The sequence below is a fragment of the Syzygium oleosum genome, unplaced genomic scaffold, assembly GCF_021117445.2.
Source record: "Syzygium oleosum isolate NSW1041296 unplaced genomic scaffold, Sole_v2.1 Sole_v2.10, whole genome shotgun sequence".
Classification (NCBI taxonomy): Eukaryota; Viridiplantae; Streptophyta; class Magnoliopsida; order Myrtales; family Myrtaceae; genus Syzygium; species Syzygium oleosum.
Genome location: NW_026607494.1, coordinates 4,575,419 through 4,600,626, shown reverse-complemented (window position 1 = coordinate 4,600,626; position 25,208 = coordinate 4,575,419). Strand labels below are relative to the sequence as shown.

Below are 25,208 nucleotides of genomic sequence, written 5' to 3'. Positions count from 1 at the left end.
CTAGTTGGGAATCCGCAAGGCCAAGTGTCACGCCCGCGCCCCATTGAGATCGCTAACATCCTTTCTCGGTCGTTAAATGCGACGCCCTTAGACGCGTCGCCAACCCATTCTTTTTATCTTTCAATTAAACGCACGTGGAAGCGTACTCAAACTCCCCAACAACAATCAACAAAGTGGGATAGTAAGGAAAACACTTTTGAGATGCTAAATAACTAAACCATTTTATAAACATTTCGTTAACTCTATGAAGGTTTCATAATTACAAGCCTTATCTCAAGGCCGCTTCCTAAAAAACCAAGCATACAAAAAGGGATGAGGATGGTCGGATTAACCTAGCTTCTCTGTCAAAAAGGGGGACGGTAAAAAAGATGGGCATCGAAACCTATCACCAAAGCTGATGGTATCCAGGAGGCGTCTCCGGATCAGACTCCATGTCATCCGGATCGGTCTCCGGATCAGAAACGGTTCCATCCGGAGAGTTGAGATCCATATGGTCCTAAACCTCCTCTCCAACTCCACCATTAGGGGGTCCGTCAAAACCTCTAATCAGTCCAAACAGCTTATCTCCTTCTCTTATGAACCAAGTAAGAAATACGTGCGGTTTCCATATGGCTAACCCCTCATCAACCCAGACAGTTGTCGAATACTTATGATACGCTCTATCCGATCCGATTGGATACTCCGCTACTATAGTGCCCATATCCATTGGCACCGCGAACAGCATAGGAGATCGATTCATAATCGGGGGTCTGAAAACAGTTAAACAACAATAATGAGATAAACTCAGTAAGTAAGCTCCCTAAACCTCGTTTAGGAGAACACATTGCCTCTGAATCACCATAAACATGCTATTCTAGCATCGATGGCAATCGCTCCATCGAGCACATAATGGAGCCACAATAATGTATATGTTCAAGAGGCACATTCAACATATCTCATTGCATCATCATGCACAACCACAATTTAATAATCCATACATGCTCAATCATCATTCTCAGACACGTATCACTCATCGATGCACCTCGCACTCGTGATAGTCCAGATTATTAACGACCCCTCGGGTCACGGCACAACCCATGTAAAACGCATCAGGTTGGCGGTTTTCCGGGATGACCTGGCATCATTCCGCCCCATTAGGCACGGCAACATCCTACGTTAAACGTATCAGGATGGCATTCCATAAGGAGATCGATCTGCCCTCTACCGCGACTCGGCATCCTGACACTCTCCGGGCATCCGATAAATCGGGAATCGTCCCACATAAAACGCATAAGGACGGGTTCAACCCCGTATAAAACGCATCAGGATATTATGTGATCACACGAGTACAACCACCGCACAATTCATTATCATCTCCGTATTTAACCAAAGGCAAACGTAGTTTGTGCTCACACAACAAGGTACTGCAACTTTCACTTGTAAAAATGCAGTAATAAATTTATATGTGATTACATACACACAATGAACCCATCAAACTTTGCAAGCTTTCATTTTCAAACTCCCTTGCCCCATTCCACTCATAAAACGTGGCATCCAAACACGACTTCTCGTTAGTCACCATTTATATGTCCATAAAATCTTTTTTTACTAATAGTCACCAAGGTTTTTAAATTGGGCAATCATCTTTCATGGTATATCAAGCTTCAAACCCCATACAAGTAATTGATTGTCAAACCAAAATACGTCGCCAATTTTAACATGATAAGTTATCACACAAAACTTGATAATCTATCACCCAAATTTTGATAAGCTATCACACAAATCTTAATAAGCTATCACACAAAACTTGATAAGCAATCAACTAATCAATATAGGCTATAAGCTAAACCATGATAAGCCCTTATCTAATCCACCTTTAATCACCCTAATCAGCCCCTAAACCAAATCCATTAACAACCTAGCATCCTAACCAAGGTTTAGAGAGTAACTTACTCTTAAACTAAGGGAAGCTAGCTAACGGCGGCCCGCGGTGAGGAGCGGCGGATGGCGAACAGCCACGACGGTCATGGCTATGGATGGCGATGACGAGGGCGGCTTGAGGGCGACGACAATGGTGGCTGGTGGCGGCGGCAATGGTGGCGGGTGGTGGCCGAACAAGGGGAATGAGAGAGTGCAAGGGAGAAAGTGAATGAAACCAAAGTGAGAGAGGGATCAAGAGAGAGAAAAGTGTCTATTAAGACACACCCAAAGATGGATGGCCAATATCACTTCTTACCCAACAAGCCAAGATCAATGGCTATTATTGAATCTTGTAAAACATGCCAAGGTAAATATCCAAGGGCAAAAATGTAATAAAGAGAATATGAGAGGGGTAGTTTGGTCATTTTTCACCCCTATATGGCCGGCCAATAATGGAGCGGTAGAAAGACCATTCTGCCATTCCATAAACCAAAGGATTCCAAAAAGGCTTAGGGGTAAAAAAGTCTTTTTACTCAAAGATACAATTCAAGCCTACAAAGGGTAAAATCGTAATTTTCATGATCTGGGCTCTTGGTGACCAAATTTGATGTCCATGAGGCCCAGTGGACCTTTCCAAATTCGGGGGTCCCTTTGTGGCTCTCAATTTTCGGCTCGAATTTCACTTTACCAAGAATTTCAGGTAAACCGATAAACAGGTGGCTTAATGAGGCAATCCTTGAAAGTTCAATACCCAAATTCGGATTCTAATTCATGATCAAAATTGATCAATTGCGACTTTAGTATATCTTAAACTAACGGCCGGCTTTTAGGAGTTACGCGTATTCGATCCGTGGTTGATTCAATATTAATCCACGTTTAAGCTTTCGAGTCGTGGGTGACCTCGGTTGTCATGTAATTGCGAAGGTCAATCGCTAGTTCTGAAGTACACGATTATTAGGAATTGGTTTAGGGTTGTTCGCAATTTATACAATGGTCAGGCGGAATCACCCGCGATCCCCGCATGATCCGATTGTATACTATTGACGAATCATTCTATAACCATTCTTTCATCTGTCTATAATGGCTCAAAATTGTCTCTCGTCAATTCTTATGGTCGAATTATCAATTCATGGTTGAATTCTCAGGTCGTACGTACTTAAATTCCTCATAACCTTTCCTTATTGGTTAGTCCTCTCATGAATGATCAATTCATGACGAGATTTAACATAAGTGCATCGATGAAATAATCATTTCATATATCTCGCAAAGGGTCGAATTTCAATATGTCACACCAAACTTGGGTACCCAATGGTGGTGCCCAAGTCCCCTAAAGTCAAGGTCAAGACCTTAAAGCTCGTGCTTGGGTCTCTGGAGGTCGAGCCCGTCAACTAGTGGTCGTGCCCTAGTCCTTAGCAATCGGGCTTGAGTCCCCTAAGGATGGTCGGCGCCCGACTTGGGACCTCGCACCCGGGTCCAAGTGTCCTGGATGCATAAACTTGGGATCTGAGTTATACTCAAGACTTGTATCAAATGGGTCATTCATAATTTTAGACATAAATAAAAAAAACTTCTATATTATTTGCAAAATAGAGTCAAACATAGGAATCATTTTCCTTGAAAATAAGAGCCCGTTTGGCAAGTTGCCGAATAGTGAAAATTTCTGTTATTTTGTTCCCGAAATTAATTTGGGAACAGAAATCCGTTTGTTAAATTTTTTGTGCCCGGGCACAAATTTGCAAAAAATTGTTCACAAAATCAGTTTTGAAGAAGAATCAAGAAGCAAAAAACAGTAGCTTCTTGATTTTGGAACAATTTTTCCATTTCTGATTCTTCTTTGTTTTCTTCTTTCTTCTTGGTTTGTTGTTCTTCTTCTTCCCGGCCTGCCACCGGTGGTCGGTGAGGGCGTCGTGGCCCTCGCCAAGCCAAGGCGAGGCCTTGCTAGATCTAGGCGAGGTCGAGCCTCGCCCAGCCAAGGCGAGGCTGACCTCGTCGTTGGCACTTAGGCGAGGGACCTGGGTCGTGACGATGAGGGCGGCAGTGAGGGCTGTGACGCCCTTGCCGGCCCTGGCTTGTGGCCGGTTGCCAGCGTCGGCGACCGGCCATAGCCAAGGAAGGGAAGGGAAGGGAAGGGAAGGGAAGGGAAAGAAAGAAAAAAATATTAAAAAAATTAAAATATTATTAATAAAAAGAAAATTGGTGTAGTTACCAAATGCATTTCTGTTCTTTTTCTATTCTAAGAATAGAAATTTTGGGCAGTTACCAAACGCCTTCAAATGCTTAGAAATTGTTCCCGGGTACGGAATTAAAAAGAATCATTTATGAGCAGAATCAGTTCTCGGGCACATAATCATTGCCATGCGCACCCTAAGTTTCTTTAAAAATATATGGCAGCAAAATCCATTTTTATAATAACTCTAACATACAAATATGTAAAAAGTATCTATGCGCATAAATGTGCATAAATGTGTCATATTGACACGAATACATACTATATTGTATATAATAACATGTGTCAAAGTGTGCCATATGAAAATGGGTAAAAGGGTCAATCCGCATAAGACACGTTGATGATGTATGTATAAACGACTTGACCACTTTACAATTTAAGCTCGATGCAAACATGCTTAATGACATATTGTGGAAATTGGACTACGTTGAAAACTCACATTCCTAAAATTCGATCAGCCTTTCTCTATTTATTTTTGTTCATTTTCTTTAGCGCCGCCTGCATAATTGCTTGCTTGCCGGAAATTCACAGTGCAGCAACATAAGTTGCTTCCTTTGAACCTGACCCAAGAAACGTCTCTATATCGGGTATGAACATACATAAAATATGATCATTTGGCGTCACCAATCATATCTCAGCGTTGATTCTCTACTTTTGAATCTGTTGCCAGGCAAGTGCACGGGAATTGAAAAGGGGGAGCAAATTCAAAGACGCAAGCGTGGAGTCAACCTACGTTTTGGAAAAGAAACAAAAGCTAGTGTGATCCTGTCCTGACACTTTCAATAATTCAGTTGCATTGTTTACGGTATAGCTATTGAAATATGCCTCTAGTAAAGCAACCCCGTAGAGATGGTTACATAGTTGGCAGGTTCGGTTGTAGAGGACTCGGGCAAGACTTGGAAAACTGGGTCTTGGCGCTAGGCCTCTCGCTAGGTTTGAACTCCGAGGTCCCGCCTTCGCGGATGCGGAACCTAGGTTTGGCCTATAAGGTCTTATGTCTGAGTACCGTGGAGTTGGTTCAATGGTCTAGGCGACTATGTGTGATTAGATCATAAGAGAAGCTTTGGGGTCTTGTTGTCGGGGTCCCAAGTATTGTGGTTGCTGGGGACCTAGTCGTAGGCTCGAGCTCTAAGGACCTGGGATACTGTGCAAGGTTCCAATTACTAATGTAGGTTCTAGGGACTAGCCGTAGGCCCGAGCTTTCGAGACTTGGGTCATAGTGCAAGATTCCAAATCTAATTGTACGTCCCGAATCTAAGACAATGGCTTAAGTTGCAAACGACCCTAGTCAAGGCTCCTTAGGCCGTAGTATATGTTGTCTACCCCATTCCTACCTAGGCTTTGGGCACCTGGGTTCAAGAGCTAGGGATTTGGGTCGATGCTTTGAGTTTTCAACATCAAGTATCCTGGTCTAGCACCAAGGTCGACGTCCCGCGCTAGGGACTTGAGTTCAATCACCAGAGTCTCTCGTTTGGCCTCTAAGGTCTTGATTTCGACCATGGTAGACCCAAGTTCCATGGACCGGCTCCCAATCGGACCATTAAAGGCTAGTTTGGACGGCAGAACTAATTATGGTCATGGTTGAGGTCAAAGTGAACTTTTAAAAATAAGGATTAGTATAACGAAAAACTATAAATTGATACACTTATGACAATTTTATTAAAAACTAAATTTTTAACAACGAAAAACCCCAAACTGGTACACCTATGATAATTTTACTCCGAACTAATTTTTTGATCACGAAAAACCCTAAACTGATATACCTATGATAATTTTACCCCAAATAAATTTTTTGACCACAAAAAACCCAAAATTGGTACACCTGTGACAAATTTACCTTATGTTAGTTTTTGTTAAATTTTACTATCAAATTGCTGAGTTTGATGATACGTGGTAGTTGACGGGTATACCAGTTTGGGGTTTTACTCCTCTGTTTGTCGCAAGTTTGCAAATTTTTGATTTTTCGTGATATTAATCCAATTTAACGGAAGGTAAATTTATCACAAGTGTACCAGTTTGGGGTTTTTGATGGTCAAAAAATTAGTTCGAGGCAAATTTGTCACAAGTGTACCGGTTTGGATTGATCAAAACATTAATTCGGAGTAAAATTATCACAGGTGTACCAGTTTGGGGTTTTTTTATGGTCAAAAAATTAGTTTTGGGTAAATTGTCACAAGTGTACCGGTTTGAGATTTTTGGTAGTTAAAAAATTAGTTCGGAGTAAAATTGTCATAAGTGTACCAGCTTGAGATTTTTCATAGTATTAGCCCTAAAATAATCTTTCGCTTCTCATCAATTCTTTTAGATGGTGCAAGGGAAAATGTTTTTTTAAAGTTTTTTTGTTAAAAGAGGCAAAGGAAGAGTGATGTTCAGTCAGAGGGACATACCAATTCAAATCAAACTTCACTTCTTGAAATGATTAGAAAAAGAAGTGGCCCAGCAATTAGGGTAGAACTTCAAACCTTCTTTGGTCTTCAACCTGAAAGAGGATCCTACAGTTTCGCAGCCTTTGTCTCTATTATCTCAGGTTTTCCTCGGTCTCGTATTGACCAAGCTGCTTAAATTAGCAAAGATAATCGAATTTTTAATACGAAATATAGATGGCAAGGACATATCGGCCTAATAAAGCCACGACTATGATAATGATATATCGAAATTTCAATCAAATTGGGTCAACTCAAGTTTTCGGTTCGGGTCATATGCATTTCGGGTCGGGCTCGGATCAAAGAGGGCACACATCCCTTATGGTTTGATTCGGGTCGGGTAGTGTGGAAACCCAAACCGACCCGTTGACTCCTCTAGATTTATGTAGTTGTTGAGTACCAGAACAGCACGAAAGAATTACAATTCCATCTAATATTATTATATTTAAAATAGTATTGTTTATAAGTCGAGACGAAAGTTATTGTCCTCTTTTTTCTCCTTTTACCTACGCATAAAGAGAATTAGGTGACACGTGCAAAGAAAAAGGATGGAAGATGTACAAAATTGGAAAATCTACCAAAGAAAAAGAATTGACTAACATATTTGCAAGAGTCAGTAATCATCGTGGACCGTCACATCAAAGAGGAGTGAACATGTTGCATTATTTAGGCTCCGTTCGTTTGGCGAAAAATATTCTCCTTTTGGAAAATATTTTCCCGGAAGTCATTTTCTTGGAAAATGTTTTCCCGGAACATAATTTTCCGGTGTTCGGTGATCAATATGAAAAAGTTTCGAAAATATTTTTCACCGGCGGCGGCGGCGGCGGCCGGCGGCGGCGGCGGCGGCGGCGGGCGGCGGCGGCAACCGGCGGCGGCGGGCGGGCGGCACCGACCTTAGTGAAGAAGAAGAAGAAGAAGCTCCGAAAAATGATTTCCGCTTTTGAAGAAGCGGAAGTCATTTTCCATAGACTTAGGCTATTTTGTGAGGGGGGGAAGGAAAATATTTTCCCACGGAAAACGTTTTTCGCCCCCCGAACACCGGAAAACTCGGAAAATATTTTCCGGAAGAATATTTTCCGCCAAAACGAATGGAGCCTTAGGTTCGTTCGTTTTGCGAAAAATGTTACTTTTCTGAAAAATATTTTCCCGGAAGTCATTTTCCTCGAAATTGACACAATTTTCTGGTGTTCGGCTGAAATTAGAAAAAGTTTCGAAATTTTTTTTTCGTTGTTTGGTATGAAAAAGATTTTCCTCCCCGTAATACTTTTAATAATTTTTATTTGTTAAAAATATTTTTAATTATCTTTTTTTTCTTTTTCGTTTTCTTCTTTTTCCTTCTTCTTCTTCTCCGGTAGGTCGCTGGCCACAGGTGAGCTCGAGCCTCGCCACAAGCCGACAAGGCTTGAGCTCGCTAGATTCTGGCGAGGCTCAAGGCCCGAGGTCGCCAAACGTCAGCGAGGCTCTGGCGACTCGAGCGAGGTGAGCCTCGCCCAATTTGCCGGATCTCGGTGAGGCCTGAGCTTGCCAGACTGGCCTTGGGCAAGTTCGGCTGCACCAGATTAGGCGAGTTGGAGCCTCACCACCGTGGCAAGGCTCGAGCTGGCGTGCTATGGTGAGGCTCGAGCTAGCCGGTTGTTGACCGCCGCAGTAGCCGGTGATCAGCTGAGGAAGAAGAAGAAGAAGGAAAAAAAAAAGAAAAAGAAAATAGTCAAAATAAATGGTGAAAGAAGGCTTCCGAAAAAATGTTTTCCTCTTTTGAGACAAAGGAAGTCATTTTCCTCAAAAGTGAAGGAGTTTTGTCGATAGGAAGGAAAATGTTTCCGTGAGAAATTATTTTTCATGAAACGAATATCGGAAAATCCAAAAAACATTTTCTCGGAAGTTATTTTCCGTGAAACGAACGGAGCTTTAATGTTTGGTAAAGTTTTAGATAGGCATGATTTATTTGGACATTATACTTTAAATCTTTTAGATTTGATGAAGCACTGTACTTTTAGATGCATTCATGCTTTCCAATTCATGCATAGAGATAAAAGCTAATCCATCTTTATTTGTTTTACTTTAACGACAATTATTTCTCGGTTCAGGATGACGTGGGGCTTGTAGTAACCAGTTCTTACTCTTTATTTGTTGCTTAATCAAAATCTCGCGACTCACGCACTTTGATTAAAAAAAAATCCCAAAAACTCAAAACTATCGGAAAAATGCAAATGTTGACACGTAAAATTCACATATGATTTCTTTCATATTTTTTGAAGCTTAAATAACATTTAAAATTTTTGGCGGATTGCCTTTTCCTTGATCCTGAACAATCGGTTTATTTATTTCTTTCGCGATCGATATCGATCTAACTTACTCGAGGTTTTAACGATTGTTATGTTGCATTTTGGATGCTTTTCTGTAGCCATAGATAACATACGACTCTAATCAATGTTAGGATCAAGATTAAAGATTAAGTACTATAGATATATTGGCCCTAGAAGTAATTGAAGATTTCTTATAGGCCCAATCCAACCACAAGAGACCAAAGAAGTTTTAAGGCCTAGGACTTTTTGACCCAATCTCTCTCAAAATAGACGAAGAAATTTTGGCTCATTGACTTGGACTTGGACTTAAATCCGAAACACCCTAAAAGATTCATGGCATACGAATTTGACACGTAATTCTTTTGCACTTTTTTTTTGCAAAATTTGTTGAAATTAAATAGTGTTTCAGATTTTAGCAGGAAAATGAAAGTAGTTTTTGCGCTTTTTATTAAGCGAAACTATATGCGCCATAACTTCCAACTTTTACCATCTTTGGTTAGGTCAAGTTATCTTTCACATCACATTTCTCTAAACTATAGAAAATAAATTGTCAATTTCAGTTATCCTCTTTGTGAGGATATGCTATGCATATGTGTCAATGCCACTAATTACTCGTGGTAAAATTTGAGTTTTTATTTCGTAGAGCGCCGATGTGTACACAAGCATAACGAAAAATTTCAAATTGGGACTTGAAGCGCGACGGTTTTCTCAATAAGTCTCCGGAGTGGATATTACCTTAAATAAGGCTCCGAAGTGGCTAGATCGTCGGCCGGCTGGCTTGCACGTGCGACACATGTGCTTATTTTGGGGGCAACCTCGGAGCAATTTGGTCCAAAATGTTTTGATTTTACCCAATTTGAAGAAGCCCCAAATTGAAGACAAGAATGAAACTGATCCAATGACTCATCTTGTTGTCACCTCCACGGAACTGACATGAATGTGTCGCGCATTCGAGTAAGACTGGCGATGGCATCCTCATCCATGAGGATCTCTTCTAGGCCCTTAACCTCCTCAGCCTTGACGTTGATCGCTCCGACCTCAGGTCGATCCTTCGGCCCCACATCAAGGCGGGGAGCAACAACCTCAAGTTCAATGATTCGTCAGCCTACACCCATCGATTGACGAGGCCTTCCTCGGAGACGACACATCCATGGAGGAGGTGGAGGTGGACGCGGAGGAGAAGGCTGCATGTTGAAATGGAAGTAAACATTTTGAAGACAAGAATGAAACTGACAGTAAGTTGAATTGAGAATCGGTAGTTCAATAAATGATATCGGCCACTTGCATCGCCGTGGCAAGTCATGAGCTCCGGGAATCCGTGGACCCTGCATGGTTCGGTACGTTGGCAGACTACTTGTGGAGTGCGTGGTGTGCTTATGTGAGGTCGGGGTGGTAGAAGAGGCGAGTGAGTTGAAGTGCTACGATCATGTCTTCCGCAGGGCCTGCTTGAACCGATGGCTCAACTGCAAGAGCGCGATGTGCCCTCTGTGCAGCAGGTTCGTGGCTTGCCGGAGGAGTGTGAGCACCGTCACCGCGAGGTCGGAGGTGGAGGGCACAACATGCCCAAGGAGTCATCGTGTTGTTACCTCCACGAAGCTGGCAGTGAGTCGGACGTGATAAATCAACACCCAAAGTCGGCACGCAACTGACCTCGGTTGGATTACAGATCCAAAAGCGAAAGTCACAATCGAAACGGTGAAGCTACGTTATTAATATTAGGGGTAAAATTGCCCTCGGAAAGTCACCAAGGGTCAGATCGAAGGTGACAACATGCCCAAGGACTCATCAAGTTGTCACCTCCACGAGATTGACAGTAATTTGGACGCGATAAATTAACACCAAAAGCTAGCACGAAACGACCTTGGGTGGATCATAGAACCAAAAAACGATAGTCACGATCAAAACGGTAAAGCTACATCAATGACATTAGGAGGGAAATTGCCCTCAGAAGAACCCCAACTTAAGTCGTTTGGGTAAAATGATAATATTTTGGACAAAATTGCCCCTGATGTGGCCGCTAGAATAAGCACGTGCAGGCCGCCGGCGAAAGTGAAATGAGGTCATTGTTGGAGGAGGAGAAAGAGAGAGAAGAAAAGAAATGGGCTGGTCAACCTCAGATCAATTCTGACCAAAAAAACAAATAAAAGGTATGCTGCACCGAAGAGGCTCTACTAGTGAAATTTTGGTGAGATGCAACTTATGAAGTCGCATTCGAAGAGTTACAAATCAACGGGAAAATTATCAAAAAAGTTCTAAACTTATTACACCTATATCAATTCATTCTTAAAATTTTTAATTGTGTTAATTCAGTCTTAAATCTTTTGACAACTTGTCAATGTAGGCCAAAAAACGCTAACGTGGTGATCTAGTCAGTGCCGGCCATTCTAAATCTTTTAATATTTTATGAATTTGTTTCTTTTTCTCGAGAGTGCCTAGCCTTCGATATACATTTCTATACTTACTTCTTTCGATTTGATTTCCTCCATCTTCAATCATAACTTCCGATGCAGAGTTCGAAGTTATTTCTTTCGATTTGATTTCCTCCATCTTCAATCATAACTTTTGATGCATAGTTCGAAGTTACTTCTTTCGGTTTGATTTCCTCCATCTTCTATTCTAATGTTCGATGCATAGTTCGAATTAACCTTCTTACCTAACCAATATGCCGTCCAAATCTTTTTCCTCACGTGAAATGCAATTTCCTCTTGCTTACCTCGAGTCTCGACGGCTCTCTATTTGTCGGCCGGGAGGATGATGATGATGGTTTTACAAATCGGTCAAAAAGGCCTCCTGATTTTTTTCTCAGCTATCGTTCGTCGTTCGCCAAAGAGGCGGGCTTTGCTCATTTTCTCGTTCTAGCGCCAGCTTCGTGTCTTTGACCCTGTCAAAATTCACCTTCTCCAGTTCAGACAGTTTTTCTGTCCTTCGAAGGGCTTCCTCGTGCATCCCATGAAATTTCTAGGAAAGTGACTTCCCTCTTGTCCTCATGTTCCGAGCCCTTTCCTTTTCCAAATTGTTCCCCTATCGATTTCTCGTACTAAAGCAATATGATAAATGCGTCGACCCATTTTCATAGGAAAAAGTGTAAAAAATTCACAAACTCATTGTACTGTTGCCAATTCAGTCCTAATTGTTTCAATTATACCAATTGAGTCATAAACTGTTTGACGATTTGCCAGTATAGTCCATCCGGCCATCCTATGTGGTGGCGCCGACATAAAGATTTTTTTCGATTTTTCTGAATATTTTTTTCTTTTCTTTCCTATCTTTTTTCCCAACTGTGGGCGGCGAGGGCTGCATGCCCTCCCTTGGTCCGGCCAAGAGCCACGATGCCCTTGCCGGCCACAGGCGAGGGTCGCCGGCCCTTTCCTGTGGCCGGCAATGGTTGGCCGGCGACCTCGCCAGCCCAAAGTTCAAAAAAAGAACAAAGAAAGAAAAAAGAAACAATATTAAAAAATTTAGAAAAATATTTAAAAATTGCAAAATTTGTCCACATAAGCTTCAGTCGTGTCATGTAGGACAACTAGCGTCCATTTCAGCAATTTCGGCCAAAATTGGCCAGATAGATTATATTAGCAAATTGTCAAAATGTTTAGGACTCGATTGGGACAATTGAACTATTTAGAACTGAATTGGTACAGGTGCATGAATTAGGAGTGAAAGGAGATGACTTAATGGTTAGATCACAATGATACTTGATGTTACATTTTTTATGAGCACGAGGTTTGAAGAACTTTGCGAGGTTAAATGTCCGGAGTTAGGATGAACTCTCTTGAAATTGCTCCATCTAACCGGAAAAAGAAACCTCGGGTATGGTCATGGGGGGGGGGGGGGGGGCGGCAATTTCTGTTGCGACATAAGAAGGCGATCCGCAAAACATGAACTTATTGGGAGAAATCCGAACTCAACAAGATACGAGATGACTTAACTCGAAAACTCGACGTGCTCTCACCAATTCCATTTTTAACGAATAACTCGTGATCATTTCGATTTTTCGTGCATGGACGTAAAATCAATGTGTTTCCGACTCGAACCTATGGTAACTTTTGAGGGCCAAAGTCCGTACCCATCCGACTCGATGCACGTGGGCGAATCGATTTGCACCCAACTACGAAGATCGGTCAAGCATAATCTTTAGAATGCCTTCAGCTATACTCCATAGTGATATATATATATATATATATATATATATATATATATATAAGATACACAGATTAAGCACCTTGTTTAGTGTAATTACTTAAATAAATGAATTGATTAATACATGCGGAGTTGGACGTACTCCTGTCGATGACCTTGGTTGGTCGCGGCGCTTAGTCCGTACGGGCAAGGATCTTCCGAGCATACAAGTGCCCCGCACGCCCACAAATCACCCAAAACCCTAATCCAAAGCCAAGGAATATGGAAGCACTTGGCAATTTTATATGCTATTCTTCAGAAGAAATTGTTTTAAAAATCCATTGGAATCTCTGGCTGCTAAAATCACAAAGCCTAGGGAAACAGGAAAAAGGCAAAAGGCAAAAGGCAAAAGAAGAAACCCAAAAATTCCAGTCGGGCAATGTCAAACCTACCTAAGCTTATCGATCATGTACATTATTCATCATACAGGAAACCCCACGTCAAACCAGAAATTGCGGACACTTTTCGAGAGTGCCGCCGCCGCCGCCGGCATCCGCGGGTTACCGAGTCCGCGGCTCTAGAATTCGAAAACCGTCGCCGTCACTGAAGAGAGAATCTGAAGCAAGGCAATGTAACAAAACTTTCTTGAACCTCGATCGCCTCTGTCTATCTGGGTCTCACGCATCTTCCAACTCCAGGCAAGTTCTCGCCACGTTCTTCTTCCTCTGCGATCCTCGTCCACACGGTGCATCGGATCTGACGCGCGCGATCTTCAGTTCCCGGATGGAGATGGTTTCTCATGCAATGGCGATCCGTGATCTGTCAGTCTCGAGAATCAAGATCAGACGGAAGTGACGATGACGTTGGTCATTTTGGAGGGCGAGAAGGCGAGGAGGATGAGGACCGACATGATGAGGACGGGAACGAAGAGCAGCAGCGCCGGGGGCGGCGGGAGCGGCGGCAGGACCAGCGGCAGCACCAGGAGCGATATCGCCAGGAGGACCAGGAGCACGACAGACCTTGCGCTGAAGTACTTGACCATCAAGGCGTCCGGTTTCTTTTCGATGATCTTCTTCATCCGACGATGACGTCCGACGACAAGCATCGCGTGTCACGCCTCCATTTGCGCATAACCATCGAACGCAGCTCTTCTTTATATGCGAGAGAAAGAGAGAGAGAAGGAGAGAGAAAGAGAGAGAGTGGGAAGGGGAGAGAAATGTGAAGAGGGGGTTTTGATGTGGGAAGGTGATGACGAAGCTCTTGTGGAGCGTTACCGGTCCAAACAAAAGAAGGAAAAACGCCATCAGATCCTGAAGTTTGTGTCCTGGTGCAGAAAACCGCAACGTATCGAATTCCTCTGATCAGAAACGAGGTCCAACTTTGACCAATGACTCCTCAGAGTCTTCATTGCGCTTTTCGCTTCTTTAAATTCCCCACTGTATAAATCCATGATTCACACGATTGAAGTACCTCCCCGTTACAAAACTATGCTTCTACAGAGAGGTCAAAATCTGAGATTTACTTTGCCGCCGTGTAATCGATCGGATAGACAACGCCACGACATCCTCTAAAATAGCAATCTTCAAATTTCGCAACCGAAGTGTTGCTCGAAATGACAAACATGTTCATCAAAAGATTGAAACCCTTTGCAGTTTGTGGTAAATTACCCTAAGTTAACCAAACTATACCTTTTTTTTGTGTAAATTTTCACAGAAAACCCATATATAACGAATACACCCTTCGCAGTTGGTCATTTTTTGTTGTCGACACTCAGGTAACTTACGAGGGCCAAGTCCGCCACCATTTGACCCAATGCATGTGGATAAACTGATTTGCACCTGTTGACATCTATAATTAATTAGGTTGTCGACAACAAAAATAAATAAAGTAATGGAGACAAATGCATGAAGGTTGTCAAGGAATGACTTAGCCCATAGAATGTTATTTACGTAAGCAAATAGCTGGCAAGCACTTAAATATCTTGGCGGGAAATTTAAGAATTTGAAATTGAAAAGGCTAGAATCGTAGAGGAAGCAAGCGCCACCTGAGCTTTCGTACCGAAAGTCGTCAATGAAAACTGCTACATGGAGCCCAAGTCATCAAAGCTGTTGATGAGAAAAGGAGGAAGGACAGGTGTCAAGACGGAAAGAGATAGATAACGATTATCACCTTGGGAAGGACAGATGTTAAGACGGAAAGAGATCGAAAACGGTTATCGCCTCGGGAGGGACATGTGTCAAGACAAAAAGAGATCGATGACGGTTATCGCATAGCAAAGGACAGGTGTCAAGACGGAAAGAGATCGATGCTCGGGAGGAACAGGTGTTAAGACGGAAAGAAATCGATGATGGTCATCACATAGTGGAATGACATATGTTAAGACGAAAAGAGATCGATGACAGTTATTGCATAGAGAAGGACATATGTCAAGACGGGAAAGAGATTGACGACGGTTATCGCATAAAAAAGAACACGTGTTAGGATGAAAAGATAAGATTGATGGCAGTTAATAGACATGTGTCATCAGATGAATGGTAAAGATGAGATCAATGGTGGCTATTGACTATGGTATCAAAAGGCAGTTATCAGACTTGCAGTATAAATATTACCAGACAGCCAGAAAAAGCCCTCCCCGCGAATATACATCAAAATGTTATTTTTCAATTATCTTTACTTTTCAGTTCTGCACTTTTAGTTTCCATAGCTGTAGTTATCTACGTTTTAAGCCCAATAGCTTTGTAATGTTGCATCGATGGAGTTCGGATGCCACCAGTCCGTAGCTAGGTGGATTTGCCTGAATTGTTTATAAAGTTCAAAGTTTTATTAGCCAAATTTCGTCATGGCACGAAACCTGTGTTGCTGATCAAAATAAACAAGCTCTTTGTTCACGTCTAGATATCTCATGTCCAAAATTAGTCACAGAACCCGGTCTCCTCTCATTAAGAATCGAATAATGACTTTCGGTAAATTATATTTCGTTGTGGGAGCATTTCCAGCGAAATAGCACCTGTCAATCATAATGTCTAAAATGCCGTCGGCTCTTCTCCATATACACAGCTTTGTAACTATTGATCAATAATTCAAAGATTTGATCCAAAGATAAATGTAGAGTAGGGGTGGCAAATGGTTGGGTTGAGTTTGGGTGGGTCATAAATGGATTTGACCTAAATCCACCCATTTAATTCACATTGACCCATTTGTTTATTGGGTTAATACCATGAAAAACCCCACCTGGTACACCTGTAACAAATGTACCCCAAATTAATTTTTTGACCATAAAAAACTCAAAACTGATACACTTGTGAAAAATTTATCCAAAACTTATTTTTGGACCACAAAAAACCCCAAACTGGTACATTTGTGACAAATTTACCATCCATTAATTTCCGTTAAATTGGATTAAAACCATGAAAAATCACAAATCGTAACAAACAGAGGGTAAAACCCCAAATTAGTACACGTCAACCGCCACATGTCATCTAACTCAATAATTTAACAGTAAAATTTAACGAAAACTAACGGAGGGTAAATTTGTCATAGGTATATCAGTTTGGGATTTTTTGTGGTAAAAAAATTAAATTGTGGTAAATTTGTCACATGTGTACCAGTTTGGGGTTTTTCGTGATACCAACTCTTGTTTTTTAAACAATTTAGATGTTTCATACCCAACCCAACAACCCACATCTAACCCAAATCTACCAATTTAAAAAACAGAGAAAAAGGCCAAAATATATCTACAAATATTTTTTGGTCCTTTAAATTGAACTGCAAAAAATATTTAAAAATTTGGAAAAATTCTAAATAAAAGCTTGAAGTGTCTCTGTTTTCTCAAGTAAGGGCCTGAAGTGGACATTGTCTCAAATAAGGACTTGAAGTACCATCGTTTTCTCAAATAAGGACCTAAAGGCGAGGGCGGCCCTTGCCGGAGACCGGCGGAGGATGTCGGCGATGGTGGGGGAGGGAATAGGGAAAATAAAAAAAAATAAAAGAAAAAGAAAAAGAAAGTAAAAAATTTAAAAAAATATACTTAATTTTTTTGGACTAAAATACCCCTTCTCCGATGGTCAGAGTAATTGCCGGCCAGCCAAAAGTACTTATTTAAGATGATTTGGCTACTTCATACCCTTATTTGAGATGATTTGACCACTTAAGGTCTTTATTGGAGATAAAGTACACTTTAGGCCCTTATTTGAGAAAATGATGGCACTTCATGCCCTTATTTTAAATTTTTCCAAAAAATTAAAACCATTTCGTCGAGAAGAACCCTCGTCTAGGATGTTTTGGAGCATCGTCCTCATTGGTCGAGATCTTCCAAGTGAGTCCCAAATCCAATCGATAGGGTTTTGATTCATTTTTGTCTCGTCTTCGGTTCTTCATCTTCGTTCCTGATTTGCGAAAATGGAGGGACGTTGTACCACGAGGTGCAGGAGTCGAAGCTGTGCGTGGTGCATTGCGTCAACACCATCCTGTAGGGGCCCCTTCTTCTCCGAGTTCAATTTGGCCTTGTCGGAGAAAAGCATCGCCGCCGCCACCGCCGGGGGCGGTAATTTCCACTCCCAAGAGTCCCACAACCGTCTCTTTGGACGGCGATTTCAAGCGAGCCTCGTTCCCCGAGGGGAAGAGCTCGCGAGTCCCAATCCTTAGGAACAAAGAGGAAGAGACACTAGAGACCAGCGTAGAAGGAAGAAGAAGATCGACTGACCTGTTCACTTACTCTTTTTATATATGGGTTGAAAGTGAGTTTCACAATAGACCCATTTATTTTGGACTTTTCTTTTCAAAATCCATTTTGGTTGTATAACAAATTTGAGTTGATCCATTTATGACTCACTTTAATATACATGGGTTAGTAACCCATCTTGATAGTTTCATTGTAGAGTTGGTTATGGTGCTTAGGGAGTGTTTGATTCAGTTTAGGAAGGGGCTTTCGGCCTCGAAAGTCTCTTGGGAAAATGCTGAACCGTTTGGCAAGCATTCCCAATGCTGGCTTTCGACCAAAAGCTAGCATTGGGAATGCTGAACCCAATTTTTTTGACCCCAAACTACCCTAACTTATTATGGCTTATTCCGATTTTGCCCCTCTTATTACTGTTCATCTTTTTCGACACAGCGAGGGAGGTCGGCAAGGGCGGCCGACACCGGATCGGGCCGGCGAGAGATCGGCAAGGTCGCACAACCCAGGCGACGGCCGCCTGAGGTCGCGCGACCTCCCAGGCGCCATCGGCCTGGGTCACGTGAGGCCGTCACTTGGGGTCGCGCGACCTAGGCAGCCGTCGCCTGGGTCGCTCGACTCAGGCGGCTGGCGCCTAGATCGCTCGACCTCAGGCGGCTGTTGCCTAGGTCGCGCGACCTAGGCGATGGCCGTCGACGGCAAATCTGGCTCGCCGAGGGTCGCCCGACCTCGAGCAACGGCCGCCGATGCCAGATCTAGCTCACCGGCGACCGTAGGCCTTCGTCAGCTCCGGTGAAAGGTAGGGTAAGTTTTTTTTTAATAAAAAATAATTTCGAAAGCCCTTTGCAAAAAATATTTGCCAAACACTACTTGGTCGAAAGTAGCTTCACAAATGATTTTTTATTAAACGCTATTTGCATTTTTCCAAAATGTTTTAGTCTAAAGGTATTTGCATTCTTCCAAGTCTCATTTGTAAAGTTGAATAAAACGGGCCCTTAGTCCGTTTTGACAAGGATCTTCAAAGCGCCGACACGCCCATAGATTACGCAAAACCCTAATCAAGTTCGAGACCAAGGAATATGCACGTGTCAAGTATTTCAGACACCTGACGGACATACTTTTTTTCTTTTTTTTTTTAAGCTAAGAAGGAGGTCTCAGCCTAATTTATTAAATCACATAACCTCCTCGCAATCTCTAGGGTATGCGAAAGAAGGAATATAGAAGCACTGGGCAATTTTATAGGCTATTTCCGAGACAGAAGTTGTTTGAAAATCGATAAGAGTCTCCGCCTGCTAATATCACAAAGCGTCGGAAATCCAGATGGGTCAAAATGGATCCAAGCTTGTCAACTGCGCATGTTATACATCATACAGAAAACGCCGCGTCAAGCCGGAGACTATGCATTGACCAAAAAACAAAAGCCGGAGACTATGGATGCTTTTCGAGCGCAGCCGCGTCATAGATTGATTGCCATCGCTGCCGCCGCCGCCGCTGCACTACCAATATCCGTGACTGCAGAATTCGAAACCCATCGCGGCCGGTGAATAGAAAATCTGAAGCAAGTCGATGTGACGAAGCTTTCTTGAACCTTGATCATCTCTCTATCTGGGTCTCGCGATCTTTCAACTTCGGGCAGGTTTTCACACGTTCTTCCACGGCGATTCTAGTCGACACAGGCATCGGATCTGACGCGAGCGATCTTCCGTTTCCCTCCCGAACAAAAGTTCTCCGACAAGGTTTTGGTCGGCCGAGCCGCCAGATGATACTCGGGAAAAGCACCAGATGGTTTCTCATGCAAGAGCGATCGTCGTCGTCTCGAGGATCAAAATCAGACGGAATTAACAATGACGTTGGGCATGTGGGCGGGCGAGAAGGCGAGGAGGATGAGGACAGACATGATGAGGACGGGCACGAGGAGCAGCAGTGCCGGAGGCGGCGGGAGCGGCGGCAGGAGGAGCGGCAGCACCAGGAGCGATATCGCCAGGACGAGCAGGAGCACGACGGACCTCGCGCTGAAGTACTTAACCATCAAAGCCTCCGGTTTCTCGATGATGTTCTTTGTCCAGCATCCGATCGACGATACGTCACGCCTCCATTCGTGCATAACCATCGAACACAGCTCTTCTTTATACGAGAGAGAAAGAGAGAGAGGAATGTGAAGAGCGAGGCTTTTAACGTGGAAGGTGATGGCGAGGCTCTTTTATGGAGCGTCGCCGGACCAAACAAAAGATGGAAAAGAAACGCCAACAGACCCTGATGCTGGCTGTGTCCCGGTGCAGACAACCGCGACGTATCTTCTCGATCAGCAATGAGTACAACTTTGACTAATGACCCCTCGAGTCTTCATCATGCTTTTCGCTTCTTTAATTCCCTACTGTGTTGTTCCACAATTCTGCATGATTGCCTGCGATCCATACGATTGAAGTGCCTCCCTGTGCTGTTATCAAACCATGTTACTATAGAGAGAGATTTAAACAAAAGACGAATTAATCTTGATTCGCTTCCTGCTGCGTAATTGATTGGATAGATCACGCCACAATCCTAGTACAGGATTGTATACGACAAGAAGGCGACATTAGTGCAGAGGATATCGATGAAATCCTTCACCTGTAGAAAGCTGGAAGGAAGGTTGACAATTCGAAGGAAATCGACCGCCAAAGTCAAAATAATTGTCAATATTGCTCAGTGTTGAAGCTATGTAATTTATGACCAATACAGAGGTTAAAACGAACGCGATGGATTGACACGAACACATGACTGCCAGATGGTTATGCCCATATTCTTGAACTTTATAACTTATCGTGGATAATCACTGTTAGATTATAGATAATGGTATCTAGAATCTCGGAAATGGTGACCGCTTATCGATAATTGCAGATAATTCTATGAAGTTATTCGTATCCATATCTATCCGTAAACAATTGTTCATGGTGGGATATAAAAGCCCACATTGCAATCTTTGCGAAGCCACAATCAATCAACGAAGGGACACCTGTTCTCATGCACATTTACTTTTGTCTCTAGTTTTTCCACGAATTTATCCTCTGAGCACCTTTAAATTATTTTGCGCCTTTTATCTTTCTCGCAAGCTTTAATTGCCAAACGCAAGTACGGAGGTCGCAGCCATCAACGAGAAAAGCAGCCCCTTTGCACACGCGGCACCCACGCTGCTTAGCCGATAAAATCACGTAAGTCAAGCAATCTTGGCCGAATCCAACTGGAAGTGAATTTGGTTTACTTTCCTCTTTTGCTTTCCTTTCACTTCACTCAGTCAGAACAAGCTGGCCATAAGAAGTCCAATTCAGACTTTTCTTTCGGGGACGCTGCATATGAGGGTTTCGCAGAACCGGCCAGATTCCCGTGTCGATGAGTTTCCATTTACAGGCTCCCACTTGAGATGTAATTTCTAACACGAGATCCATAATGCTCGAGTGAGTTTGAATCGAGCTTCGTACACTGAGTATGTATTAACGCGACTCAAGCTCGAGACCGACAAGATATTGGCTCGACCCGACTCCACTGCATCCCTATTCAAGACCTTGGCAAGAGCAGAGTTCTATGAAGTTTCAAGGATGCAAAAGGTCGGATGAAACTTAAATTTTGAGATAGAAGTTTGACGGACTCGCTACCTACTACGTTCACTATACAACGATCGCTTGATCACAATGTGAATTTAACATTTTTCATCAAGGCTCGTTTTTTTTTTCTTTTTTTTGCTATCTAGATGCGTTGTATCTAAAAATTTGTCTGAGTGAAAAGTAAAAGAATAGAGATCTTTGTCCATTCGTGAATATTAAAGTATTATCATACATCACTTGAATGGGTTCCGCCGGACCTCAAGCCAAAGGCGGTGGAGCTGTGTAGAGCCCGTCGATAATCGATCTGAGGCAGTCGTTTCACAAGGAATCTAGCCAACGACCATAATGAATGATCCATCCTTTTCCCCGAGCGGATTGATCTGCCACAGATTCAGGACGAGAAAACAAGCAGATCCCATGCACATCATCCACCAACCTCAGTTCGACCTCCCACATGTTCAGTTCAATGCACGTCATCGATCCATATCTGACTCACTGAACTTGGATGAAATGCAAATTTCAGACTGACCCACACCTTTCTTTCCGCCATCCTTTTTGGAAACCAACGATGTGGTTTCCTTCTTTGCTTTTTGCTGTTTGCTTCTTGTCTGGGCAACCCACGATGCTTCCTTGTAACCCTTTTAGCAATTCATGTACTATGTTTCTCTTCCTGTTGCTGCTTAAATGACCCAACATGATGTTGGAAACTGTCCCTTTCGAGGAAGATGGTCAAAACTAGTACTTGCCACGTTGCGTCGGTTGTTCGTTTTCTAGAAGGTAGGCTCATGGGGTTTCCTACTCGTTTTTCTCTTATGTCTGATTGGAGTGTCTTCTATTTACAAATTTGGTGTTGTTTTTATTTAATTTAATCATCTGAAACCTTTCCAAATGTAAAAACGTTAACCATATAGAACCGTACAATCTTGTCATAATATATTATAGTTAAAAAAATATTTTAAGTTTTCACAGGAAAGTCAATAATATGTTATACTTCAAAATTTGATAATTTTGCCCACATAAGAATTCCAAAAAAGTTACAAGAGAAGCAATTATCCCACATTTCCTCAATTTTTGCCCCTATAGTTAGAAACCATAATAGACAACCGTGAGTTATAAAGAAATAATAAATTCACAAGCAAATTCCAGTTGTTATCGTACATACTCCTAACAGAAAAACCCTAATGATATTTACTAAGATTAATTAGATCCACAAAAAACATATCATTATTGATTAAGTTTGCCCCCACTCAAGAGAAGTTCTAGGTCTGCTCCGGGACACTGTCATGTCGTTTTCCCCCACAGAAATGCAACCATGTCCAATGAACTGATGCTTTGCATTCTGTACACATTCTAACCAAACTGTCAAAAGCTAGTTCTACTACCAAAGCGCAATCGACGGGTCAAAGGGGGAGACGATTGATTCCACTTACAGGTGGTATCTCTTGGCACACACGAAAACGTGTCCCACATGATATTTCTTGTTTGGGACAAGCAACCCTAGTTATAATTGCGAACGATGTCTGATCAATGCTTTGCAAGCCACCCCCCACCACCACCACCATCAAGATAAATGCATGCACTTCGAGGAGAAACGTGGCTTCTGTGATTGAATTCCACCATCTTTTTCTGGTGAAAACACAGCACTTTGCGTTATCCAAAAGGTGGGGTTAAGAATTTTCAGTAGGATCATTGTCACTGTGTGAAGTTTCAATAGAATCATTGTCCCAGACTTTGCATGATGTTCCGTGGATTTAAACTGTTGTTTTCCATCTTTGACTGATCTCCATTTTGACCTCCCCTCGTCAACTTATGTAAGCTCATGATGGTACTCATTATACTTATTATGGTATGTCGATATGGGTGTGCACTTATTATTCTTACTATGGTACTCAAGTAAGCTCTGTGTGTGTGTGTGTGTGAGAGAGAGAGAGAGAGAGAGAGAGAGAGAGAGAGAGAGAGAGAGAGAGAGAGAGAAGCAGAATAGTATCGTTGAAGTACATGTGCGTGGGTATTAGGCGAAAGACGTCTCACATTGGAAATATGTTGTAATGTATAGCTACATCATGTGTCATAAGTATGTCTGTCTAGATATGTTGATGGATTTGAATTTGAGCTTTCCTTAAATGATCTCTCCCGATAACGGGGCATCGAAATTGGCCAACAAGTAGATTCTCTACCCATTCCCATCTTTATTTTATTTTATTTTAGTTTGAGAGTAGTATGGTTGGCTTAGTCATCATCACTTCTAGATTACACTAAATTACACCGCATCTTGATTAGGACAATTTTTTTAGATTCTATTTGTTTCGCGAAAAATGAATGATTTGAAAAAAAATTTCTTAAAAATGATTGCTTGTATCGTTCGAAATAATTAGTCAATGAAAAATATTTTCATTATCGACAACAATTTATACCTAAATTTGAGATACAGAAGATCAATTTGTATTCATTTTTGTAAGTAATACAAGCGATCATTTTTAAGAGAATATTTTTCAAATAATTCATTTTTCGTTAAACAAACGGAGCCTTAAATTGAGATTCATGCTAAACTTGGTGGTTGAGGACAAGTTACAATGTTTGATGCAACAGAAAAAAAGAAGATATTTGTTCCTATGTGTTTGAGTATAAGGCACGAGCAATGCATTTTAATCAAGTAACAATTTCATATTTGATATCTATTACATTATAATCTACACTTTTAAGTAAAATATGATAAAAATTTTGGCATATGTTTGTGGTTGTTTCAAATATATCGATCCATTATCGACACAAACTTCTAAGTTCCTCCGCAAAATCCTCTTTGAAGGATGTATCTGAACATCGTTTGTCTTTGTCATAAAAGATTCGACAAAATCACCTATTTGTAATAACACAAGACGCCAAGAATAGTCGTGCAGCGAGTTCACAAGGGAGATGAACCCATGTTAAAGTACTTTCGTGGCTCTGCCAATGTCTGGTCAACGCTAGCTCCAAGAAGATCCAATGAACATAAACCCTAATATCTGTTCACCTTCTGCATTGATTGACTTAAATGTTGTATGTCTTTAGTTTTTGCATTTATGGATTCAACCTCCACATTATTTTCTTCTTGCCACATGGGTGTAAAAATTTGTACTTATTGCAAGTGCATTTATTTCTTCTTCCAATGGATTGTCCCTTCAGACAAGACTACAGAGAAACGAAATAATGGCCCAAAACTTTATACTAATATTTCTGTTAATATAAAACATTTTCCATTGAAACCGCAATACGACCTGCAACGCACATTTTCCGAATTATGGTGTCAATGAAAAAGCGTGTTACGATGCGGTACAATACATAGATTTATGCAAAGTTGGCTGCCACGTTCTATGATCAAAGATCAACAGAAACTAGAAATTGGATAAAAAATTGATTTTAAGAAAATTGATACTAGAAAGTTGGCCTGGGGTTTTTGGACCACGAAAAACCCTCGCCAGTGTTTACACAATGCTTTTGCTTTCAAAAGTAAAGAAATCAGACTCCTTCTTCTAGGGTTGAGACTATAAAAAATCTCAAATTGATACACTCGTGCCACATTTATCCCCAAACTAATTTTCATATTACAAAAAATCTCAAACGGTATATAGAGCCACATTTATCCAAAACTAATTTTTATGTCATAAAAAATCTCAAATCACCAAAATCTTGGATAGAGAAATTTGAAGTATGTTAATTTTACCCTAAGAGCTCCCTCAAGTTTTGAAAATCTGGTTAAATCCGTAATTTTTCATGACACGAAAAATTAATTTGTAGTAAATGTGACCAAAATTAGTTTTGGCGCTAAACGTGTCACTAGTCTACCGGTATGGGATCTTCGGTGATACGAAAATAAGTTTGAGATAAGTATGATGAATATGTACCGATTTAGAATTTTTGGTGATATTAATCCCGTCATTTTCCACATCTGAAATGGTTGCTTATTCGGATAGCTTTTCCTTGAATGTCAAAAATTAACTTCTGGTT

At 41.7% G+C, this 25,208-nt stretch overlaps 1 long non-coding RNA gene across 1 annotated transcript; it reads right to left on the bottom strand.

The window, feature by feature from the left end:
- Positions 1–18,862: 18,862 nt before the first annotated feature.
- LOC130139112 (uncharacterized) lies at positions 18,863–20,369 on the bottom strand. The gene is made up of 2 exons (XR_008817336.1): positions 20,254–20,369; positions 18,863–20,083 (listed from the first exon to the last, which is right to left on the bottom strand). It is a non-coding gene; the product is annotated as an uncharacterized LOC130139112 (long non-coding RNA).
- Positions 20,370–25,208: the final 4,839 nt, after the last annotated feature.